The sequence below is a fragment of the Triticum urartu genome, chromosome 4 (genome assembly GCF_003073215.2).
Source record: "Triticum urartu cultivar G1812 chromosome 4, Tu2.1, whole genome shotgun sequence".
Taxonomy (NCBI): Eukaryota; Viridiplantae; Streptophyta; class Magnoliopsida; order Poales; family Poaceae; genus Triticum; species Triticum urartu.
This window is the reverse complement of record NC_053025.1, coordinates 387,964,677-387,989,835: the sequence shown is the minus strand read 5'-3', so window position 1 is coordinate 387,989,835 and position 25,159 is coordinate 387,964,677.

The following is a 25,159-nucleotide window of genomic DNA, read 5'->3' as shown; positions in this document are numbered from 1 at the left end:
TAGCCATCTAAATGAATCAAGATAATTATGCTACAGCACTCAAACATGGCAAAAAAATAAATGGAAGGGATCCACTCATAAAGCTTAACAAAAGAGGAACACTGATCTATGGCCAATTCATCCATTAACAGGTTCAAACTAGCATGGCAAAAGTGCAATTGGTAAACAGGTTTCAGACTTTGTGAAATTAACACAAGCCTGGAATTTCAGATCAGGTAGCACACTTTGAAGCATGAAAACTAGATGTTACAGGAACTTAACATGGCAAAGTAAATCATGGCATAGAGCTACTCAAAGAGCTTAACAAAAGTCCCTTAGTGACCTTGAGCCAAAAGGGATCAGAACATACAATTGCAAGCATGTGAACATGGCAAAAACATAATCAGATCTCAGACTTAGAGAAAAGCTGGAACATGCAAATCTGAAAAGCTGGAACATGCAAATCTGTTAACGAGTAGGCATGTTTACGAGCTCGATGCACTCACTACAGAGAAAGGCATGACAAGCTAAGCATACACCCATCAAGAATACACATTATATAAGCTATACATGGCAAGAACAACAATATATCATGCACGGATCAACAACAACATGCTCGGCAAAATCGCTAACAAGTAGACAATCTGCCCAGATTCACGAAATAGCAAAAGTAGAGCTCGATTGACTCACGCTAGGTTGCTCCATAATTGCAAACAAAGACATGGATGGATAGAGCACTACAAGATTAACAAATCATCCTTACTGATCATCCTCAAAAGAGGTACGGATCACTAGGAAACAACATGAACATATGTCATATTGATAAAAACAGATCAGGACATAGTGGAATATCTAAGTCCCTGATATCAGCATTAACGAACGCACCACTTTGCAAGCTTGTGCTAGTCACCACACACATCACACAAATACATGGATAGCACCCCTAGAAAGATGGCAAAGCATATAACAAAACACATGTAGAGCTCAGGAGCATATCATGCACACAATAATCATGTCAAAAATGACAAATAGCTATTTGGTGCAGCAGATCTGACAATTAACTCAAATTGCTCTCTTCCAACAGCATTTTGGGCATCAAGATGAGCTCAAATGAAAATGATGCAATGAGATGAAATGATGTACTCTCTGAGGCGAACATTTTGATATGCTACATGCCCAAAACGTAACTACGGATGCAAAGTTACGATGCGATGAAGATGCCTAAACAATTAGGGTTTCGGGGAGAAGTCAACCGTCCAAAATCCTCAGATCTAGATCTGGCACGGATTTCGAGGATCGTCGGGGTACTGTAGCTCGCCGGAGTTCGTAGATCGCCGGAGAGGAGGAGGCCGGCCGGGGCGGGTCGGCGGCGTGGAAGAGGCGGCGAGGCCGAGGTGGTGGCGGACGGCGCCGGCGATGGCCACGGCGGCGAGGTGCAGCACCGGCCGGGAGGAGTACGGCGGCCGGCGAGCTGCGGGGCGGTGAGCTCGCACCGGCGCGGGGGGAAGAAGGCGGCGATGCGAGCGCGGGGCGCGGCCCGGTTGGCGCGGGGAGAGGGCCCGCCTTGGGCCCGGGCGGGCCGGCGGCGCTGAGGCGGCGAAGTAGGGCGCGCGGGCCACGTGGCAAGCCCCGGTTGGCGGGGGCGTTTTCGTCCGGCCGGACCGGACGTGTCCGGCCGCGCGGAGGAGTTGGGACTAGGGTTTCGGGGGGAGATGAACCGGGATTTTAGGAGGGGGTTCTATTTATAGGCATAGAGGGAGCTAGGAGTGTCCAAATGAGGTGCGGTTTTCGGCCACGCGATCGTGATCGAACGCTCTAGATGATGAAGAGGGTTTTGGGCCAAATTGGAAGGGTGTTGGGCTGCAACACACACGAGGCCTTTTCGGTCCCTCGGTTAACCGTTGGAGTATCAAACGAAGTCCAAATGGTACGAAACTTAACAGGTGGTCTACCGGTAGTAAGCCAAGGCCGCTTGGCAAGTCTCGGTCCTATCCGGAAATGTTTAATCCCCACACATGTAAAGAAGGTAGTAATGACCACCGGAGGAGATAGGAGCGCCGGAATGCAAAACGGACAACGGGGAAAATGCTCGGATGCATGAGACAAACATGTATGCAAATGCAATGCACATGATGACATGATATGAGATGCATGGAAACGACAACAACACACGGAGACAAAAACCCGAACCCAATGAAATAAAATAACTTAGCACCGGAAACGGCAAGAGTTGGAGTACATAATAGGTAAATCACATCCGGGGTGTTACATGTTCGAACCTCAAGGGTTTGCCGGAACCCGTTATCCGACATTTGGCGCGCCAGGTAGGGGAGTGACGGAGTCTCTTCCCCACCAATCGACCTGCCGATGCTCTGTGACCCCGGTGTCCGGCGACCCAAGGGCCGACTCCGACCGCTGGGCAGCCTCGCCAGCCCGGGCGGTGCCACCTGCCCATGATGACCTCAACCCCGCGCTCCAGGCGGCACGAGCGCCACCTAACGCTGCGGGGCGCGGGCGGCACCCCCAGGCGTTGTCCACCCTCACTCCACAACAAGCGCGAGCCGCTGCAAGGGCCGCAAGACACGCCGCAGCAATGGCGCCCCACACCCGACGGGAGGAGACGAACATGCGGGTCGCGCTCACGGTGGCGCGGGAGTTGCTGCCGTGCCGGCTGATGGAGAGCGGCCACGACACACTGGTAGAAATTGTCGCTAAGCTACTAGATGTGGCGGCATCAGGAGCGTCGCCTTTCTACTATCTGCTCCCTTCCCGGGCTGCTACCGGACCTCACGACGTGCCTCGCTGCAATCGCGCGCCCTCGGGTGCGCCTGGGGGCTTCATCGGCACCAGGACGGCCGGCGGCGCTGGGGGCCCTGTTACCCCCGTGCCGCCTCTGGTGAGATGGGCATGAGCGTTGCCCCCCATGGCCCCAGCGAGGCGTCATGTTATCATCCTCAGGACGCCGCGCTGGGTCGGGCGACGTGGAGTGTGGGGCACTACGGCGAGGTGTTTGGGGTGACAGCCCCGAAAGCCTATGTGCCCCGCATGATGGACCAGGAGTACATGTCGGAGGACGACCCTGGCTCGTTTCTCGGGCCAGGTTGGGAGGAGGAGGCATTAGGAGCTGAAGCCTTCCAGGAGCCACCAGAGAGCCCCGCCAACCGCACCGTCGACAACAGATATATGGTACCACTAATCCCTCAAGAGAAAGCTTACACTAACCATGAGTCACAGATGAACCAGGCTACGGCGCCGAATGATGGTTCCGGCACGGCGATGCCCACATGTCGTGGAATTGTCACGGAAGATGTCCTTAGTGTCAGGACTTAGTGGCGAGGCCAATGCATCTATGTGGTAGCTTGAGAGGGGTTGAGTGGAATGAGAGACACGAGGTTTTACCCAGGTTCGGCCCCTCACGGTGGAGGTAAAAGCCTACGTCCTGCTTCATTGATATTGATGATGATGATCATGATTACAAGGGAGCTCTATCTCGAGAGCTATTGAGTTGTCTGTCTAAACCTAACTTGTAAAAACCTCTCCTCTTGGGGTGCCCTGCCCCTCCTTATATAAGTTAGAGGGGCGGGTTACATGTGGAGTCCTATTAGGATTAGGACTAGTCTAACTTCTAATACAAACCAGATACAAGTCTGGGTCTTAACTCCTTGTAAGGTAAATATTCCTCAGGCCTTTCCTCTTAAACCAGCCCACCATTAACATAAACTGACCTTCTGGGCCTTGGGCCTTGTCATCCGTCTGTCCCGCCTGCCAGGTTACAAGTGAGTCAAAATGTTCAGGCAGGTTGCTTGTAAACCGTCTGGTCAGGGCAGGTCGCCAGTGAATAGCCAAGTGTAAACCGGGTCTCAAGTAAACCGCCAAGTCCGGCCGAGTCATACTACGAGGTATATCCCCAACATTAGCCCCCAGTTTAGCTTGGATTTATATATGGTAAACTTATGCTGCAAAATAAACACAAGAACAAATTTGACAGGTTGTGCCCCGGGTTAAGAAATTCTTGTAAACGGACACCTGAACATCCTTAAGTCCTTGTCATTTCCTTCTTCTAGAAAATCCGGGTCAATAGACCAGCTTCATAATCAACTTGCTTTCATAAGAAATATTGTAAATCAAGAATCCATTTGAGTCGGCCTTCAATGCTCTGACTTAACAAAAATATTGGTCTTTGAAATATTCAACTGATATCCAGCCTGCTTGAAGAAGTAGAACTTGCCGGTTTATGATTACCACCAGTGTTGGGTTATAAAAACTAATAATTCCAGGTCATGACTATTATAGACACCAGATCATGATTGTTACCAACACTGGGTCACACAATTAATCTTCCTGCTTTGCTCAAAACTGAGAATTTGCAGATGTTCCTCCTTTATATGCATAATACCTGTAGCCCCCAAGTCTTAAGAGGAGAACAACTGCAACGTTTGAAGATGTTCCTCCTTTATAAATGTTGCAACCTTTGAAGAAATCCAGATTGTTCATCTCAGTCACTAGTCAAAACTGAATATTCCACATATGTAGCCCCCAAGTGCTGGGTTGTCATACTTTCAGCAACCTGTGACTTATAATTTCCTTATTCTCATAAAAATTTCAACCAGTGTAGCCCCCAAAGGGCCGGGTCATTATGCAATAATGAGCAGGGACTTTGTAGATATGATCATGTAGACTTTAACAACAACGTGTAGCCCCCAAGGGCCGGCCCAGTAAGATAATACTGAGCTGGGACTTTATATATACTTTATTGAAAATAACATCATATGATGTAACTCCCATCATGGGGCTTGAACCCACGTCCACAAGGTTAAGAGCTTTGTGCTTTACCAACTTAGAAGTGGACCCTTCAATATAATGGATTAAGACTTGTGTACCTTGAATTGTTGACAGGAGCAATTGGTAGCACACAAGGGACGGCTCATTACAATGTGATGAATCGGGTCTTCAGTAAGTTGAGCAAAAAATGACTTTGCATTAGCCCCCAAGTGTCATGGTGCATGCTTGCAGCGACATGAGACTTGTGTATTTGATGTAATCCCAACTTGAATAATGTAGCCCCCAATGCCGAGTCGTAAGCCTGCAACGACTCAGGACTATTCCTTCCATTGTAGAATAAATTATACCCATTGTGCTAAAGCGACTTTGAAAACCTCAATCATAGTATTGGTTATTAATAACCATAATAAAAATCCAGCCGTGTTGGCTATTAAAGATTTGAATAATATAACCTGGTTTGAAAACCGATTCCTGCCATATAAACCGGTATATCCGTGCCCATATGATACATGCATGCTATGATGATGTAATGATGATGCAATGTATGACGCAATATATGATGATGTATGTGTATGATCAAGAGGGTTTAAGCTATGGTTCCGATATGACCAGAGCCCCCAAGTAGTCATAATTGTGGCATTGCGCCGATCAAGAGGTGTAGCTATGGTTTGAATACGACCAAGCCCCCAAGTGATTTCCCTGGTGGCCTTATGCCTATCAAGAGGTATAGCTATGGTTCGAATACGACCAAGCCCCCAAGTGATTTCCCTGGTGCCCTTATGCCTATCAAGAGGTGTAACTATGGTTCGAACCCATAGCCCCCAAGTGATTTCCATGGCGGCCTTATGCCTATCAAGAGGTGTAGCTATGGTTCGGATACGACCAAGCCCCCAAGTGATTTCCCTGGTGGCCCTTATGCCTATCAAGAGGTGTGACTATGGTTCAAACATAGCCCCAAGTGATATTGTGAGCTGTGCTCAAGGGATACCCATGTTTGAGCTGTGTTGTGCAGCAGAATCTCTTTGGCCCCTTATGATAATATTGGCTTGATAGCCGGATTACTGAAGTAACTAGAGTTGTGCTCTTATGATAATATTGGCTTGATAGCCGTATTAATAGGGTAGTCACAGCTGTGATCAACAAGAGTCCCCAAATGATCAATAATATGATAAACCAATAAGGTAGGATGCCCATGTTTGAACCGCGCATCATGGCAGCAAGTTCTCTTTGGCAATCTTTAATTTTTTTGCAAGAGATAACTTCTTCTTGAACCGGATTGTAAACCGGATATTTGAGAGCTTCAGTAAGACTGACGTCCCTTGAGCCGGATTTTAAACCGGAAGCATTGAGAGCTTCAACGCTTTATGGGAGAGAGATGTCTCTTGAACCGGAATTCTTTCTGATGACCCGGAACTTCTTCATTGAGCTAGGATTTTGTAATTGTCACATACTTTTTAAGCCAAAATTTTTCTGACGGCCTTTAAATTTTCATCAATATAGTAGTAGCCTCCGGGACCAGGTTATCTTTCCCTCCATCGTCCTGGGGTTCTTAAATTTGCTGAAACTGGCAAGATTTGCTGAGTCATGTCATCGTAGCCCCCGAGTCTTAAGATGACTCGAGGAGTTGTCTTGAGACTCTCCATGCTTGACCATGATATAAACCGGCATATAGCTGAACAACGGACCGCTGTCATATGTTGAAGCTGGAAGCAAGGTGGCAAATTAATGATCTTCGCAACACTCATTGTATATCTTTGGCGTTGATAACACAATATGAATCCACATAAACTTGAGGTCGATCGTGGCGGGTTAGAAATGACTCCGTATGATTTGTGTCAGTAATCCGGCCAGCGGTTCATCCCAGCTGGTTGTTTAACCAAAACGTAGTGGCGACGACTTATGTGCCCTATCCATTGAATCATCCGGTGCAGGCGGGTGAGTCGGCTGTGGCATTATAATCCGGTGCAGACGGGCGAGTCGGACGTGGCGTTTGTAAACCGGCGCAGAAGAGAGAGTCAGCAGCGGCGTTGTAAGCCGCACGAACGGGCGGGTCAATCGTGTCGTTGTGTTGATGTAAACAGGGCCGCAGAGGCCGTGGCTTGCACATATATTAATAGATCATTATGGCGGGTCAGATGCATGATATCCTTTATATGACCATGGCTCTTGCAATGAACATTTGCCCTGCACCCAAAAAATATCGCAATCCAGAGTAATTGCTCTTTTAAAAAGATTATTATGTAATATGAAAATACGCTGGATGGATTTCACCTGATATGTTTAAACCGGAATTTATCCACCACGGAGTTGATGATCACCACGGTGAAGCAGGGTAAATTGCAGGGTGGTAAGCCACGCGGACGGGTGACTTGGCCGCAGGCGCAGACGGACGTAAACCGAACATCGGGGGTGGCGACTTGTACGTGTATCCCTCGAGCAACATGAGACGGACGAATGCCAGTGCAGAGTTATGCTGGTGCGCGCTACATATCCGCCGTACAACATCTTTGTCATGAATAACTACCTTGCGTAAAAATATTACGGAACAAATAATTGTTCCCACAAATTAATATGTGCTATTAAAACAGACTGGACGGATATCACCTGATGTTTTTTGAGCGAGAGATGATCTCGTCAGGTCTCCGTAAACAGTGAGCCATTGTCCTGTTTTTCTTGGACAAAAGATGACCTGTGCCTACGTCTACACGTAGGTGACTCGCGTCAGAGCAGAAGGGCGTCGAAGCGGCCGGCGACTTGGCACGCTGGCTGAGTCTAATGCCATCCAGAAATTGTGTGTACATGCACCATCTTCCATTTGACCGATGCTTCATGTGGGGTTATGGCAACAAGCACTAGTACTCGAAGGCCAAATTGTTTAATAATGGATCGATATTACTGATCCGGCTCGTAGCGGCACACTGTTCTTGGGCCACAACTTCTTTCCTTTGCTCCTCACGGGGTGTTTGAATCCGGTCTGAATGTGGTCTCGGGAGGAGTACTGGACTACAGGCGCATAGCGTTTTGGCACAGAGGATGGCGACCCGCCGGCGGCAACGAGGTGAGGCGGCCGATGTCGCTCGGGGGAAAGTTGGGACAGAGGTAGAATGAGGCCGCGGCCATTCGGGCGTAATCAGGTGGCAAAGAAGAGGAACTGCGAATGCTTCAGCGCATGCATGCGCAGCCTGTTTGTGAAGCGCGACGCCCGAGGTTGTGCTCTTGAAATTTGGAGTGTTAGGTCCTGTGTTGGCCGTATGCTCTTTTCTCCCTGTTGATGATCCAGTAGTAGTACTTGAGCTCTTCCCCAATTGTCTCGGATGCCCGCTCTCGGTCATAGACGGAATAAAAAAAATCTGAATTGTACTAGAATCAGACCAGCTCACTTTTAACCTTTAGCTCAAGGGTCTAATCAATTAATCATTATTCCTCCTGAGGTATCTCATGCGGGGAAGTAGAACCCCCCTTTTGTTTTCTTTTTGAGGTAGGAGTCCGACCCGCTTTCCTGGCCGCTTGTACTCTGCGTCGAGGAACGCCTCGGAAACGACTGACGTGTCCATGCTTCCAAAGTCCGAACCTGCCGCGTGTGATGGAATTCCTGTCGGTCTTGTCGACGTACATGTGCAATGGTGTCGTACAGCAGCTTGCAGTAGAATTGATCTTTGATCAGAAAATTGCGGCGGCGACAACGGACGAAGAAAACCATAATTTCTCGAGAAAGTTGAATTTGCCGGCTCTGTCCAAGGTTGTCCCACACCGGGTTTACTCTGCACGATATTTTCATGCCAGCTCATCTTCGATCAGGAAATCGCGGTGGCGGCAGCTCAACTTGCAACCCTAAAAACCTTTTCAATCTTAATCTTCGTAATGCCGTTTCGACTGCTCGTCAACGATGTAGATTCTTCCTAACTGGTCCTTTTTCAATCAGTACATCATGAGCTTCTCAATCCCTGAAGAGATCCCCCCAAGAACTCATCATCACCGTGCGCGGGCCCCACGGTGGGTGCCAACTGTCATGGAATTGTCACGGCAGATGTCCTTAGTGTCAGGACTTAGTTGCGAGGCCAACGCATCTATGTGGTAGCTTGAGAGGGGTTGAGTGGAACGAGAGACGCGAGGTTTTACCCAGGTTCGTCTCCTCATAGTGGAGGCAAAAGCCTACGTCCTGCTTCGTTGATATTGATGATGATGATCATGATTACAAGGGAGCTCTATCTCGAGAGCTATTGAGTTGTCTGTCTGAACCTAACTTGTAAAAACCTCTCCTCTTGGGGTGCCCTGCTCCTCCTTATATAAGTTAGAGGGGAGGGTTACATGTGGAGTCCTATTAGGATTAGGATGAGTCTACTTTCTAATACAAACCGGATACAAGTCCGGGTCTTAGCTCCTTGTAAAGTAAATATTTCTCACGCCTTTCCTCTTAAACCGGCCCACCATTAACATAAACCGGCCTTCTGGGCGTTGGGCCTTGTCATCCGTCTGTCCCGCCTGCCAGGTTACCAGTGAGTCATAATGTTCAGGCAGGTTGCTTGTAAACCGTCTAGTCAGGGAGGGTCGCCAGTGAATCGCCAAATGTAAACCGGGTCTCAAGTAAACCGCCAAGTCCAGCTGGGTCATATTTCCGGCCAGGTCATACCGCGAGGTACATCACCAACACCACCCCGACAGGAGAGACCCGCTGGGGGCTGCGCGGAAGGGGCCAGGAGCAAGGCCCCTCCCCGTGTCGCGCGGAGCAAGGCAATGCCCGGAGGTAGGCCCTTTGCCGGGGTGGCGACTGCGACCTTTCCCCCGGCAGAGGACCCGTGGTCGCCGAGGGCGCCGCTGGCGTCCCCTCTGCCCTCATTGGGCTATCCCGGTTTCCGTTCATCCCAACGGTGGTAGGGGGTGGCGCAAGGCGGGGCCCTCGCCTGGCGATATGAAGCAAGGCCGGTACCTGTGAAGAAGGCCAGTGCCTGTGAAGATCGCCGCCCGTGACACTCTCACGTAATAATGAGTGGGGCTGTACATGCCTCGGAGTCTCCGGAGAGCCGCCCTCGGGCCTCGGGGGCTCCCTCGCACGCCTAGTGGCAGCACTTAGGTCTGTGCTGGTTAGAAGACGTTGAAGACTAGACTAGGCGCCGGACGCGGCCATTTGATTTGGATCTCTTTTCTGTAACCCAGCCTTCTGGATTTGGATTTAAGTTGAAGTTGAATTTTCATTTGATGCACGCGGGGGATGCCTTTTCTTGTTCGAGCTATTTCTCGCAATCTCGTTCTTGCCTTACTTCGGAGTTCACACCAGTCGCTCCCCCCTCGTGGGCCCCTCACGAGCCGGGCTGGGCATGAAGCTCACGAGCCACGCGCGTGCCGAGCCGTGGCAGCCACTCGCTTATCACACGGCCCTCTCGGGCATGGCGACAAATTCATTAGGAGCTTCTCAAGAACCCACAATTTCTCGGGCTGGTTTTGGGATCGTCCAAGCTAAGGTAAACCGCAACAACGACCTTGCCCCGGCATGCGTAAGCTCATGAAGACGCGTACTCAATTTAGCACGAAAGGATAAATGCTGCAATTGTTTACATGAGGGGCTCCCCCTCTCAAAATGCTATTACAATCTTCTGAGGCCACGCCCAAGTTTTTACAGGGTAAATAACAAGGAAAAGAGGAGTCAATCGGATACGTCGCTCGGCGCGTCCCCCATGTCGTCTTCAGACGCGCCGCTGGCGTCACTGTCACCATCGTTGGCGTTGCCTCCACCTTCGCCAGCGTCGACATTGCCGTCATCAACCACGTCGCTTTCGTCCGCCGCAACCACAACCCCGTCATCGTCAGAAGCGAAGGCCCTGACCAGCGCATCCACGTGCTCTTCAACCCATCATGCCAAGTTGCCCCAGATGGCTTCCGGCACGGGAGCAATAGCGGCGTCAAAATCAAAGTTGAGATCAATGTTCCGGAGGTGGCTTAAGACACGGGAGAACGCGCGCCCAAGCATACTGCGACTTCTCTCTTCCACAAGATGGCGAGCCCTATTAGACCGGGCTTCCAGGCGCCTCACCAAGTTGGTGAAGAAGGTCAGGTGTCTGGCGTAGTCATTCGAGGGGGGGGGGGTGCATTCTCATCACAGATGAAGCCCAGGGCGGTATTAGCCCTGTTCCGGAGGCCCTGAAGCATGGGGGCGTGCTCGCACTCCAGCGTCCGCCGTTGAAGCACTTCCTCCCTGTTTTGCCGCGCGACGGCCTCGACGTCATCAACCCGTCTCTCAAGAGAAATCAGCTCGACGCGGGGCAGAGGCCAAGTCCGCCTGCACCGTGACCAGGGCGGCGGCCGTGGCCTCCTCACGTCTATCCGCCTCATGTAACATGGGCCTGAGAGCAGCGGTCCTGCCCACTGCCTCAGTTCCCGCAAACTTCGGCTTAAGGGCGTGCCAACCTTCAAGATCCGCGCGAACCTTGGCCACCCGGCGGTTGACTTCCTCCTGGACCTTGGCCTCGTGAGCCCCGATGGCATCTTCCGCTTGGGCAACTTGACGCTCCCTCGTTTCCAGTTGCTCAAGATCGAGGCTACGCTCCATGGCTTCCAGAGCCAACGCCTCCTCGCGCTTCCGGACCTCATCTTCCTCGGCAGGCGTCCCCCTTAGTGACGCGAGGGCGGCTTTGCGCGCCTCCACTTGCTGCTCGAGGGACGCACCCCAAGCATGGAGCTCCCACGTGCGCTTCTCCGCAGCCTCGCGACGGTGGTCAGCTTCACAAGCCTCCTCCAGAGCTCGGGAGCAGGCCTCATGGGAGGCCGCAAGGGAGACCTCAACCTTCATGTTTTCTAGCCCGCGGTGGTGGCGCCCGAGGTTGATGGCCACTTTCAGCCTATGGCACTCGTCCGCCAATCGAAGACCCTCGGTCTCAAGGCGCGCGTCGACACACTCTAGTTCTTCACTGAGTCAGTTCATCGTGTCCATTGCCTCCTGGAAGAGTTCATGATGAACGATGCTCCGCCCACGCTCGAACTCGAGCACATGGCCCATCTCGCCCTCCGCCATGGGGGCTGTGGGCGACGCCCGGCACGGCACGCCCCCTCTCAGCAGGGGGCTGGGGGCTGGCGTGGCCCCAGGCGCCAGCCGACCCTCATGAGGGGCCCGAACCGAATAAGGCCCGCTGCTTGACGAAGAACCCAGGAACGAGGCCAGCCAGCTACCGACCGTGACATGGGGAGGAGCCCTTGGCACGCCTGCTGCGCTCCGAGCAAGGCCGCGGAGAAAGGACGGTGAAGGCGCAAGCTTGGGGCGCCTTGACGACGGACCAATTCCCGCGGCTGACTCCACACCGTGGGCAGCGCCCGAGGCTGCAGCACTGGAGCTTGGCGGGTGCGGCGGTATGAGAGGGAGCTGCTTCTTAGGAGATTTCACAGCCTTGGAGGAAGGGGTCCTGAGGGGACAATCGTCAGGGAAGGAAGGCGACACACAGAAGATCACCAAGATAAGGTACTTACTCGTCGACGGCGATGTACTTTCGTCGCTTCAATGGCCCAAAGATGCCACTGCCGCTCGGAGATCCTTTCCTCCTGCGGAGCTCCTCGAAGTCCATGCAAAGTCGACCGAAGCGCTAAACATGGCGGCTAGTACGGGGTGAAACCGGAGAAGTGCTCAAGAGAACAACTTCAGGGGTGCCTGGCTGCGGAGAATAGTCGGGCGCCGTCTCACCGCGACTTCCCAAGGCCTCCAGAGTTCCGGCCTCGGGAGCCGCGTGCTGCATCACCTCAGCAACCGGCGTCCCCGAATCACGGGATCCTGAGGATGACGCCCCGGGAGCCCCAGGCGGCATCCACACATCAACACTCATGCCGCCAGAATCTAACAGCGCTCGTCCCCCTGCACCCACATTCGGGACGGGCTCGACGCCACCGACGAAGAGGGGAACCACGCTGGCAGGGTTCTCGCGGGACCCCACCAGGCCGTCCGGCCGCAACCCCCATTCGTCAAAGGGAGGCATGCCCCCTGCGAATTCAACCTTGTTCTTGCAGCGATACAACAGACAGTTCTTCGCAGGCAAGTCGTCCGGCGAAGTGACACCTGTCAGGACCTTGAGCACCGTTTGCCGCGTCCCAAGGGGGAGCCCGGACTCCTGAAACCTCATATGGTCATGGCTGCTGAGCAAGGTCCACATCATGTGAGAATGGCACTGAAGCGGAGCAACCCGATGCTTGATGAACTCCTTCACCACCATCGGCGCGGTCACGCCGCGGTCCTTCAACATCCTTAGCATGTGCCAGACGGGGACAAGACAGGGGCTCACGAGCCTCTCGTGGCCCCAGCCGGAGTGGGAAACGGCAGGCGCTGACGGGGCGTCAAGTAGATGGCTGAGCACACTGGCATCAACAAATACCCACTGTGTTCGAAACTCGCTCGTGGATGAAGGAAGCTCGAAGTTGATCCCCATGCCCGCCATCGCGGCCACGGCCTGGAATCTCACGCACCACGAGCTTTGCCGGCGATCAGTCAGATGCAGTGAGAAGAAGTGGCAGAGAAGGGCCACGGAAGGAGCGATGCCCACCATGGCTTCACACACAAAGGCAAAGACAGGAGGAGAGTCACGGATTGGGGGTCGAGATGCAACATATGGATCTGGTAGTGTTCAAGCACCGCTTTGAAGAAGGCAGAGAAAGGGGGAATCAGGCCTGCCCAAAGGGCATCGATGAAGATTGGGATCTCGGTGACCGTCTGAGCGATGCGAGCGCGAGACGCAGGCCAAGCCACCATCTCCCCCACTCGTTGAAACTGGTGGCGAGCATGGGACACACCTTGTCCATGGCCTCGTTGTTGAGCACCAAGGGTCGGCCGACTGCAGGCTCGGCGGCTAGAGGCATGCTTGGCGAAGACAGAGGCTTCTTCCCCTTGTCTGCTTGCTTCGGCGCCATGGCGATGGAGCGGGCGGAGTGCGGGACAGATTGGAGAGGAGGGGCGGAGTCTCGAGGAAGCAGAAGGACTGGGGAAGCAAGGCGTGGGTGATGGGAGAATAACTATGTAGGTTGCGAGGGCCGCATAGCCAGGCGGATTCAAAGGCAGCGTGGGGAAGCGGAGACGCCCACGTCCAATCAACCGCCACACGTCAACCGAGGCCGCAGGCTTTTGGGGACCGCGGCGCTCCGTGCTGGACCCTTTGGCTTCGCCTCAAAGCCAAGCCCGAGCGCGCCTTGGGCACGGGGGCTACTTTCAGCGTTCTAGGAACGGGGGTCCCCAGACTTGCCTGCCTGCGGCCCACGACGTGGCTGGGCTGGCAGGTCTCTACGAACCATCTTATCGACAAGGCATTCAAGACCCTCATGAGGGGCCAAGCCTCACGAGGTGGATGACGCAAGACCTCATCAGGAGCGGCCTCGCCAGGCAGGCTCACAAGGGGCGGAGAGATCAAGGCAAGGAAAACCTCGCGAGGTCCTCGTGACGTGAGCCATGACGATCGAGACAAGGCGGGCGCCAGCGCGTGCAGTGTCCTCGCTTCCTCTTTGGTTTCAAGGGGGCAAGCGCATGCGTGGAGTACTGAGGCATCAAGCAAATGTTTCCATATTGGTGCAACGAGACCAAGACCAAAAGGACGGCAAGACGGAGGTCACCGTGGAGCCCAGGATAGCGTCACCATCAGAGCCTTTGGCAGGGGAAGACTGCTTTTGTCAGGATAAGTTTTACTAGTTGTCCCCTTTTAAATTGGCCGTTGTTGGCTCCCTTCCTGCTCAATATTTGGGGAGAGGACCAGGGCCTATATAAGTAGAACTAGCCACCACAGTAGGGAGGAGGGACTGGACAACAACAACGAAAAGAGAGCACAAGAGCACCTCAACCTCAGGAGGCTGCTCTTCCCCTTGTAATGTTCATCATTAGCCCAAGAGGCAATCCACCACCACCGCACTGGAGTAGGGTATTACACCATAACGGTGGCCCGAACTAGTATAAATCTTGTGTCTTTGTCTTGTGAGTTCGTCGAGTTCGTCTATGAGATCTTAGAGAGCTAGGGCGTGGATCGATAGGGAGAAAACCTTCGCGCGCACCCCAGTGTTCGAACCTCAAGGGTTTGCCGGAACCCGTGATCCGACAACAACATTGCAGAGTACGAAGGCCTCATAGCTGGCGTGAAGGCTGCAGCGGCACTGGGGGTGAAGCGTCTCACCATCAGGGGCAACTCGCAGCTCCTCGTCAACTTCTCGAACAAGGTATACGAGCTGAAGGACGAACACATGGAGGCATACCTCGCGGAGGTACGCAAGATAGAGAAGTAGTTCCTGGGCTTGGAGTTGCAGCACGTGCCCCGAGGAACCAACAAGGAAGCTGACGACATTGCCAGAAGGGCATCCAAGCGATAGCCCCAAGAACCTGGCGTCTTCGAGGAGCGGCTTTTCAGGCCGTTGGTGATACCATCGCTTTCAAGGACAGCGCAGCCTCGGGGGGAGCTCCCACAGCCACCTGCCACGGGAGCCCCAGCCTGTGGCCCGACTTCAGGAGCACGCCTACTCCTGGCGCTCGAGCCTCAGGAGGGATGCTGGCCCAAGGAATTCAAGGAATACCTGACGCAAGGGACGCTGCCAGAGAAGGAGGAAGACGCGGAGCATGTGGCCCGGCAAGCCACGGAATACTGCATTCTAGGACGCTGAGTTATACAGGAAGCGGCTGTCGGTGTCAAAACTAGCAGATCTCGGGTAGGGGGTCCCGAGCTGTGCGTCTAAGGCGGATGGTAACAGGAGGCAGGGGACATGATGTTTACCCAGGGGCCCTCTTGATGGAGGTAATACCCTACGTCCTGCTTGATGGTTCTTGATGATATGAGTATTACAAGAGTTGATCTACCACGAGATCATAGAGGCTAAACCCTAGAAGCTAGCCTATGGTATGATTGTATGTTGTCCTACGGACTAAACCCTCTGGTTTATATAGACACCGGAGGGGGCTAGGGTTACACAGAGTCGGTTACAAGGGAGGAGATCTACATATCCGTATTGCCAAGCTTGCCTTCCACGCCAAGGAAAGTCCCATCCGGACACGGGACGAAGTCTTCAATCTTGTATCTTCATAGTCCAACAGTCCGACTAAAGGATATAATCCGGCTGTCCGAAGACCTCCTAATCCAGGACTCCCTCAGTAGCCCCTGAACCAGGCTTCAATGACGATGAGTCCGGCGTGCAGTTTCGTCTTTGGCAGTGCAAGGCGGGTTCCTCCTCTGAATACTCCATGGAAGATTTTGAACACAAGGATAGTGTCCGGCTCTGTAAAACAAGTTCCACATACCACCGTAGAGAGAATAATATTTCCACAAATCTAATCTGCTGACACATTTTGATAGCATGACATCACGTCAAAACCCGGTCAATATCAAACTGTTTTTTTTCAACCAGCACCACACATATCGCGAGGCGGTTTTCTTGACACGTCTTGTCAAAGCAGAGATCGTGTCCCCCTTATTACGGGATTCTCATCAATACGGACGTGGGTAACCCAACCGCGCCATCAATTACGGCACTTGGGGAATAAGCGATTTTACCAGACAAGTGGGGAGGCGCATCGCCTCTTCCACCCTTATAAAGGGATTAGGATTCACTCTTTTCACCCACGCCTTCTTCCTCCTTGCTTACCCATTCTCGCACACTCGAGCTCCAGCGCCCAAGTTCGCGTCTTTCTTCTCAAACCACTCCAAGCATGTCCGGAGTGGGAGGCAAGTTGATGGTCTCCTCCGTCACGGAGGAGAACATCACAAAGTTACGGGAAGCCGGATATCTGGCCGCGGATATCGCGCACCGGCTGCCAGATGCAAGGTAGATCATCCCTATGCGCGAACCCCATGAGAGGGTAGTTTTTCTTACCCACTTTGTCCGCGGACTGGGATTTCCTCTCCACCCGTTTGTCCGCGGGCTCATGTTCTACTACGAGCTGGATTTTGATGATCTGGCCCCCAATTTCATCCTCAACATCTCGATGTTTATCGTCGTGTGCGAGGCCTTCCTCCGCATCAGGCCCCATTTCGGCCTGTGGCTGAAGACCTCCAATGTCAAACCGAAGGTGGTGGTTGGCCAGCAAGCAGAGTGTGGAGGCGCCATGGTGGGAAAAATGCCTAACGTCACCTGGCTCAAAGGCTCCTATGTGGAGACCATAAAGGGGTGGTAATCGGGGTGGTTCTACATCACCGAGCCGCACGACACCAACTGGGTGGCGGCCCCCAAATTTTGATCTAGAATCCCCACGCGTCTCACTTCCTGGAAAGAGAAGGGCATGTCCTGGGGTTCTTCGGTAGAGCTGACCGGACTCCAGACCTGCATCAGGAACATGATGAGCAAGAAAATCAAGCTCGTCAACGTGTTCCAGGTCATGCTCTTCTGCCGGATTCTCCCGTGTCAACGACGGGCATTCAATTTGTGGGAGTTCGACCCGGCCAAGCACCAGACGCTGCGAGAGCTCTACTACACGACGCACAAGGAAGTCTGGAGGGTGCTGTTCAAGGGCGCCGAGGTACCTCCTTCCCTCACCGAGGACCGCGGACTCAGCGCAAAGCGCCATGCCAATCCGGTAAGTTTTTATATCTCACAGGGTATTTATTTGCCCCAGTTAAATCATGCGCGGGATCTAAGCTTCCATGTCATTAACAGGACCGGATAAAGACAGCGGAGCAGCTCGATTGCCCAGCCCCCCTACCTGAAGACCCTGCAGATGCTCTCCTAACGGAGATGCTGGCTCCGGCACCTTATGAGGTGCCGGGGAAGAAGACCAAGTAGAAGGCCACCGGGACCCGAAAGGGTCTCCGACGCAAGGTTGTATCGGACTCATCGTCCGATGACTCTGACGCGCACTCCTCCCACAAAAACGAGGAGGAGGAAAGTCCTCCCCCCCAGCTTGGGAGACCAGAAAAGGAAGGCTGACCCAACCGGGGAGGCCGAAGGGTCCAAGAAGGGAAGGATCCTCCTTCCGGACTGCTCCACGACGGCCGCCTACAACAGCGACGAATGGTTACCCAGGGAGAAGTCCCTGGCGAAGTCGTAAGTATCTGGACACCATAGTAATTCATGGTATGTTTTATTGCACTGTTTCTCATTACGCCACATATGAGTATGCGGTCCGTCCCAAGCTCATCTCGACGTAGATTCGTTGGACGGTTCATTGGACTCGTCGGATATGAATAGTGATTCACTTCCGACTGCCTCCACCCCTTTCCCTATGGACAACGTCGAGGTGTTGTCCCGAAAGGCACCGAGTCGAGGGGAGCTAGTCCTGGGGGCGCCTAGAGGCGACCTTCCGGACCCTAGGCGCAAAGGGAGCAAGACTCCCACGGGCTCCAAGTTCGGCCCCCAGCCGAATACTGCTCCGGAACCTTCGGTGGTTCCGGACTCCGGCAGGCGATCCCCCATTAAGGGGGGCAAGCCGCCCGTGCCAGTGTCCTCTGTCCATCTAGAGGCACCGGACAACTTGCTGGAAGCGCTTCGCGACGCTTCCATCGATGAAGAGCACCGCACTATCATGAGTGCGGTGATCGAGAAAGTTTAGTCCACCAAGAATGGACTGACCGAAGCTTGCGCCAGCCTCCTAACAAGCTTTGAGGTAAGCAATCAAAATATAAGAAAATATTACCGCATAGACAGTAGCCCCTGATGCTCTGTTCGGCGTTCGCGAAGAAAGGCCGAATAGAGGATCAAATGATGACCCAGGAGTCTAATCAGAATATGTCTATGTGTATGTGCATGCTCCACTGCTGGCCGCTGCCGCACGTACTGCGGAGGTTTCTGCACTAAAGCAGGACCTGGAGTCGTCCGAGAACGAGCTCGGCCTTACCAAGAGGCAGCTCGAGGAGAGCAAAGGTAAGCAATACCTTGTCTATATATTTAAAAAGAAGTTCGGGTGTGAAGTAATAGGATTATCATGAATTTGCCAGGGGCCATGACCGAGGTGGCGACCCTAAAGAAGGCGTTGTCCGAGGCCGAAGACAAAGCGGCCAAGGAGCGCCTTGAGTGGGAAAAGCAAGAAGCCCGGGTAGGCGAGGTGCAGCAAGAGCTCGAGGCTCTCGCCAAAAAACACGAGTCCTTGGAGCTTGACTCTAAGACGCGAGAGTCCGAGCTTGCGAAGGCGCTCGAAAGCGCACGGAGCGCCAAGGCTGAAGCCCACAAGGCCCTCCAGGAGATGGATGTAGTGAAGAAGATAGCAGCGGGTAAGGCATTCATTATGCAAAGCAAGCATGTGAAGGAAACTTTCCTTTTACTTACCCGAGTTCGGAGCTCTTCCAGGAGCGTTCGCAGATCTTCCCCGCAGTGTGCTGGATGCCGCGGGATTTTACCGAGCTGAGGAGGGGAGCTCTATGGGAAACTTGTTCTGGTCTCAGTATATTGGGACCGAACACCCAATGCCCTTGAGCGACCAGCTGAAGCAATTGGTAGAGCTTCACAAGGCGGCCGAATAGGCCATGAAGGGTCTTATAGTCCAGATATGGCCTGGCGAGCCCCTCACTGGCAACTACTTCGGTCTGGTGAGGCGGCTTGTGGATGCCTGCCCACGGCTTGAAGTCATAAAGCGGTCCATCTGCATCGAGGGTGCGCGCCGGGCTTTTGCCCGGGCGAAGGTGCACTGGGCGAAGCTGGACGCCGTGAAGCTAGTGAAGGAGGGGCCGCCGGAGGGCAAGGAGCATCACTGCCCCGAAATGTATTATGAGAGTGTCCTGCAGGGTTCCCGCCTTGTGGCAGATGAATGTGCCAAATATGTAATTTTTGAATGAACATGCTCATGTGATCCTGTAATGTGAAACTAGTTCATTTGCGCTATGCAACGTTTTTTAATTTAAAATATTACCTTATGTGCGGCCGTTTATAAAATCTGAGAGTTCGCTAGTCGTCGGCTTCTGCCCCCATGTAATTAGTACTAGGGTGTTCGGGATAAACCTGAGCGCTCTTTATCCAAATTTTGGGTCCTTCGAGGGAGGTGTTCAACACAACGAACCAGGCAATCGGACTATAAGGCTTTATCACTCTCACTTAGCCATAGAAGTCCACAATTTTAAATTTTGGCGAAGCCCCTAGTGTTCGGAAGGCCGAATTTGGGGCACTGTACACGCCTATGTCGGTCAAGGCCGACTCCTCGCCCGAAGCGGAAAAAGTCTTTAAGGACTTCAGACCTCTCGAACAGCGACCAGCTCTCGCCCTATCATGACAGTCAGTTTTTAGCTTTCTCTATTGAGGTGCTCGTCCGGAAGAACCGGGACACAATCGCAGTAGTTCTCCCATCGCTACCTTAGCCGATATAGCGGGACGTAAGGTACGAAAGCATGGGAGCCGGGCAAACCCAACTATTGACCCAAGACATGATTCGAAGTTGATGCATATAATGCTATAAGTTCGGGGTGCCGCACTGTCCAAAGTGTTCGGACTTCTAACACCGTATTATGGGGTAAACGAAAGCCCCTGGCGTACTGACCGTACCAGAAAGTACGGGTGCAAGTTGTTGTAAATGAACATATAAGAAAAAAAAGGATGAATAATGCAATAATAGACTAATGCTATGCATTGTTATTTTAAATAATACGTCGAAGCGTACCGATACAAGTAGTGCAATAAGCAGAAAATAGGACTATTTGACATGTCCTATCCAAGGGCAAGCTGCATACGAATAGTAGAAAGCGGGTATATCGATTATTATTAGAGACCACCTGTGGGTTCCCGTGTACATCTTGGCTTCTTGCCTCCTTGGATGTTCCTTCCCGTAATGTGTCCCGCAATCGTACTGCCGGAAAGGGCTTCCAGGGTGTTAGGTCCTGAAAGAGAAAAAATGATAAAGGTATACAACCCCTAGAGCGGTTAAGCCGCATTGCGGGATGTGCCCTGATCGTGCCCCCTCCTATGCCCATGGTATTTTCAGTGCGTAATTATGTACGCGCAGCACAGATTTGGTCGCTTGGCTAGGACTGGGACGGGGGCCGAATTGCTAGGCAAGCTCTGAACGTGCCAGGTGATCCTGTTGCAGTTTACTCCGGACTCGCTTGACGATGTCCGGGGGCTGTATCGCCGAATTGGTGGTTTGCCTTAAAAGGATGCTTTGTGCTTCTGCTGCGAGGGCCACAGTGTGCTCTTCCATGCGAAGCGAGCGTTCTGTGTTTCCATTGACTGTTATGACCCCCTAGGTCCTGGCATCTTGAGCTTGAGGTATGCGTAATGTGGTACCACATTGAATTTTGCAAATGCGGTTCGCCCGAGCAGTGCGTGATAGCCGCTGCGGGGGACGATATCGAAGATTAACTCTTCGCTTCGGAAGTTGTCCGGAGATCCGAAGACCACTTCCAGTGTGATTGAGCCCGTGCAATGGGCCTCTACACATGGGATGACACTTGGTGGGTTTGATCCTTGAGGGATCTATACCCATTTTGCACACTGTATCCTGATAGAGCAGGTTCAGGCTGCCGCCGCCGTCCATAAGGACTCGAGTGAGGTGGAATCCGTCGATGATGGGGTCTAGGACCAGTGCGGCAGATCCGCCATGACAGATACTAGTGGGGTGGTCCCTGCGATCAACGGTGATCGGACAAGCGGACCATGGGTTAAACTTTGGGGCGACGGGCTCCATCGCATAGACGTCCCTTAGTGCACGCTTCCGTTCCCTCTTGGGAATATGGGTTGCGTATATCATGTTCACCATCTTCACTTGTGGGGGGAACCTCTTCTGTCCTCCCGTGTTCGGCGGCCGGGGCTCCTCCTCGTCATCACTATGCAACCCCTTGTCCTTGTATTTGGCGTTTAACTTGCCGGCCTGCTTGAACACCCAGCATTCTCTGTTGGTGTGATTGGCTGGATTATCGGGGGTGCCGTGGATTTGACACGAGCGATCCAGTATGCGATCCAAACTAGACGGGCCCGGAGTACTTCTTTTGAATGGCTTTTTCCGCTGACCGGATCAAGAGCCTCTGAATCCGGCATTGACTGCCGTATCATCGGTTTTATCGCCGTTGTTGCGGCGCTTTTGTCTGTTACGACGTGGTCTGCCGTTGGCATCTTTGGTATCCGGAGTACCCGGATTCCTTGATGTGTTGTTGCTGCGAGCCAGCCAGCTATCCTCGCCCGCGCAAAAGCGGGTCATGAGCGTCGTGAGGGCTGCCATAGACTTCGGCTTCTCCTGGCCGAGGTGCCGGGCAAGCCACTCGTCACAGATGTAATGCTTGAATGCCGCTAAGGCCTCTGCATCCGGACAATCGACAATTTGGTTTTTCTTAGTCAGGAACCGTGTCCAGAATTGTCTGGCCAATTCCCCTGGCTGCTGAGTTATATGGCAGAAGTCATCAACATCCGGTGGTCGCACATAAGTGCCCTGGAAGTTGTCAAGGAATGCGTCTTTCCAAATCCTCCCAACTGCCGACGGAGTCTGCTGGCAAGCTGTTCAGCCAATGCTGAGCTAGTCCTTTGAGTTTTAGTGGGAGGTACTTGATGGCATGTAGATCATCACCGCGAGCCATGTGGATATGAAGGAGGAAATCCTCAATCCATACAGCGGGATCTGTTGTACCATCATACGATTCGATATTTACGGGTTTAAAACCCTCTGGGAATTCGTGGTCCATAACTTCATCAGTGAAGCATAGGGGGGGTGCGGCGCCTCTGTGCCTGGCTATATCACAATGCAGCTCATATGAGTCTTGTCTGCTGTACTCGGCCCGACCGGATTTACTTTTAGTGTATCCGGCGCGACGATCATCGTCCTGCGTTGGTGCGCGTCCCCGTGACCCGTATATTGACCTTGTATGTTTTGCCCTGCTATCCAATACGTCTCGCAGGTCCCGTGTGTTGCCCCGGGCCTTGGTATTTTTGATTGAGTGCCAGCGGGGTGCAGGCTGAACTTCAGGCTGAAATTCCTCTCTGGCTCGTCCGCGCGGTGGCTGGTCGGCCGCATCATACACTGGTGATGGAGGTTTCAATGCTTCCTCCTCGAGGTGAGGTAGCAACCTGCGCTTTGGGTAACTCTTGGAGGGGCCCCCGAGTTCGTATTCCTCGGCCGCAAGGACTTCGGTCCATCTATCTGCTAGCAAGTCTTGATCAGCTTGAAGCTGTTGTTGCTTTTTCTTCAGGCTATTTGCTGTGGCCATAAGCCGGCGCTTGAAGCGCTCCTGCTTGATGGGATCCTTAGGCACGATAAATTCTTCACCGCCGAGGCTCACCTCGTCTTGAGAGAGAGGCATGTAATTGTGCTCCTCCGATTTTTCATCTGCTGCCTTCTCTGGAGGGCTAGCTTGTTCACCCTCCCGCTCTACATCGTGCTGGAGGGGATTGTGGTTGTCTTTGGCACTATCCGGACTGTTATTATCTCTTGTGCCGATATCACTACTTTTGCTGTGGCAGGACTTAGAGTGGCGCTGCTGACGTCGGTGCTTGGGTTGCTTCTTGGAGGGGTCATCCTCCGCTGTCTCGTCGCCATTGCCTTCTTTGGGGGTGTCCACCATGTATATATCATATGATGAGGTGGCAGTCCAGCGCCCTGTGGGTGGTGGTTCCTGTTCGTCTCCCGCATCGTTGTCCATACCGTCGATGTCTTCGGATTTGAAGTCGAGCATGTCAGTTAAATCATCGACAGTGGCTACTAAGTGGGTGGTGGGTGGGCATCGAATTTCTTCGTTGTCCGCATCCCATTCTAGCCGGACACAGTTCGGCCAAGGTTCTCCTGACAAGGAGAGAGCCCTTAATGAATTTAGCAAATCGCCGAAAGGCGAGTGCTGAAAGATATCCTCGGAGGTGAACTCCATGATCAGCGCCCAGTCGGATTCGATAGGCACGGATGCAGGCGGCTCGGAGTCCATGGCCGGAGACGAATCCAGTGGTTCGGAGACACGGCTGTCGTAAGGGGTGAAGTCAGTATCCGGCTCCATCGCCACTGAGAGTGTGGCCTCTGTGGCGGGGTCTATCCCTCCGTCCTCGGATGGCGCAGTTTGCTCCAGATTGAAGGCCAGAGTAGTTGTAGGTGTGATCTCTCGAACACTATCCGACGGCAGAGCTAAATCATGCTCGTCGTGATCATGCCGCGCACCTGACATGGGCTCGAATCCGTCGAAGATCAAGTCTCTGCGGATGTCGGCAGTGTAGTTTAAGTTTCTGAACCTGACCTCATGGCCAGGGGCGTAGCTCTCGATCTGCTCCAGATGGCCAAGCGAATTGGCCCGAAGTGCGAAGCCGCCGAATACGAAGATCTGTCGGGGGAGGAAAACCTCACCCTGGACCGCATCATTACCGATGATCGAAGGAGCCATCGAGCCTTATGGTGACGGCACAGTGGAACTCTCAATGAAAGCACCAATGTCGGTGTCAAAACCGGCGGATCTCGGGTAGGTGGTCCCGAACTGTGCGTCTAAGGCGGATGGTAACAGGAGGCAGGGAACACGATGTTTACCCAGGTTCGGGCCCTCTTGATGGAGGTAATACCCTACGTCCTGCTTGATTGTTCTTGATGATATGAGTATTACAAGAGTTGATCTACCACGAGATCATAGAGGCTAAACCCTAGAAGCTAGCCTATGGTATGATTGTATGTTGTCCTACGGACTAAACCCTCCGGTTTATATAGACACAGGAGGGGGCTAGGGTTACACAGAGTCGGTTACAAGGGAGGAGATCTACATATCCGTATTGCCAAGCTTGCGTTCCACGCCAAGGAAAGTCCCATCCGGACACGGGACGAAGTCTTCAAAATTGTATCTTCATAGTCCAATAGTCCGGCTAAAGGATATAGTCCGGCTGTCCGGAGACCCCCTAATCCAGGACTCCCTCAGCGGCCAAATGGCGTTTCTTTGCGTTGCATCTCCAGGGAACATGGGAAAGAGCTGCTAGCTGACATACACGGCGGGGACTGCGGGCACCACACGTCGTCACGAACCCTCATCGGCAAGGCATTCCGCTGCGGGTTCTACTGGCCTATGGCGCTCAATGATGTAGCTGGACTGGTGAAGTCATGCGAGGCCTGCCAATTCCACGCCAAGCAGATCCATTAGCCAGCTCAGGGCCTCCAGAAGATTCCACTCTCGTGGCCGTTCGTAGTCTAGGGACTGGATATCCTAGGCCCGTTCCCTCGAGCGCCTGCGGGCTACCGATACCTCTACGTTGCCATCGACAAGTTCACCAAGTGGGTGGAGGTGGAAGCCGTCCGCACCATCCCAGCTGGCTCTATGGTCAAGTTCATCAGGGGCCTTGTGAGCCGTTTTGGGGTCCCCAACTGCATCATCACCGATAATGGCTCAGTTCACTAGTAACCTCTTCAAGACATATTTTGCTAACCTTGGAACGCAGATCTGCTACGCTTCGGTAGTGTACCCCAGGAGCAATGGCCAGGCTGAACGCGCCAACGCGGAGGTCCTAAGAGGCCTCAAGACCAGGACCTTCAAGAAGAAGCTCGAGGCCTGTGGCAGGGGCTGGCACGATGAGCTCCAGTCCGTGCCGTGGTCCATCCGCA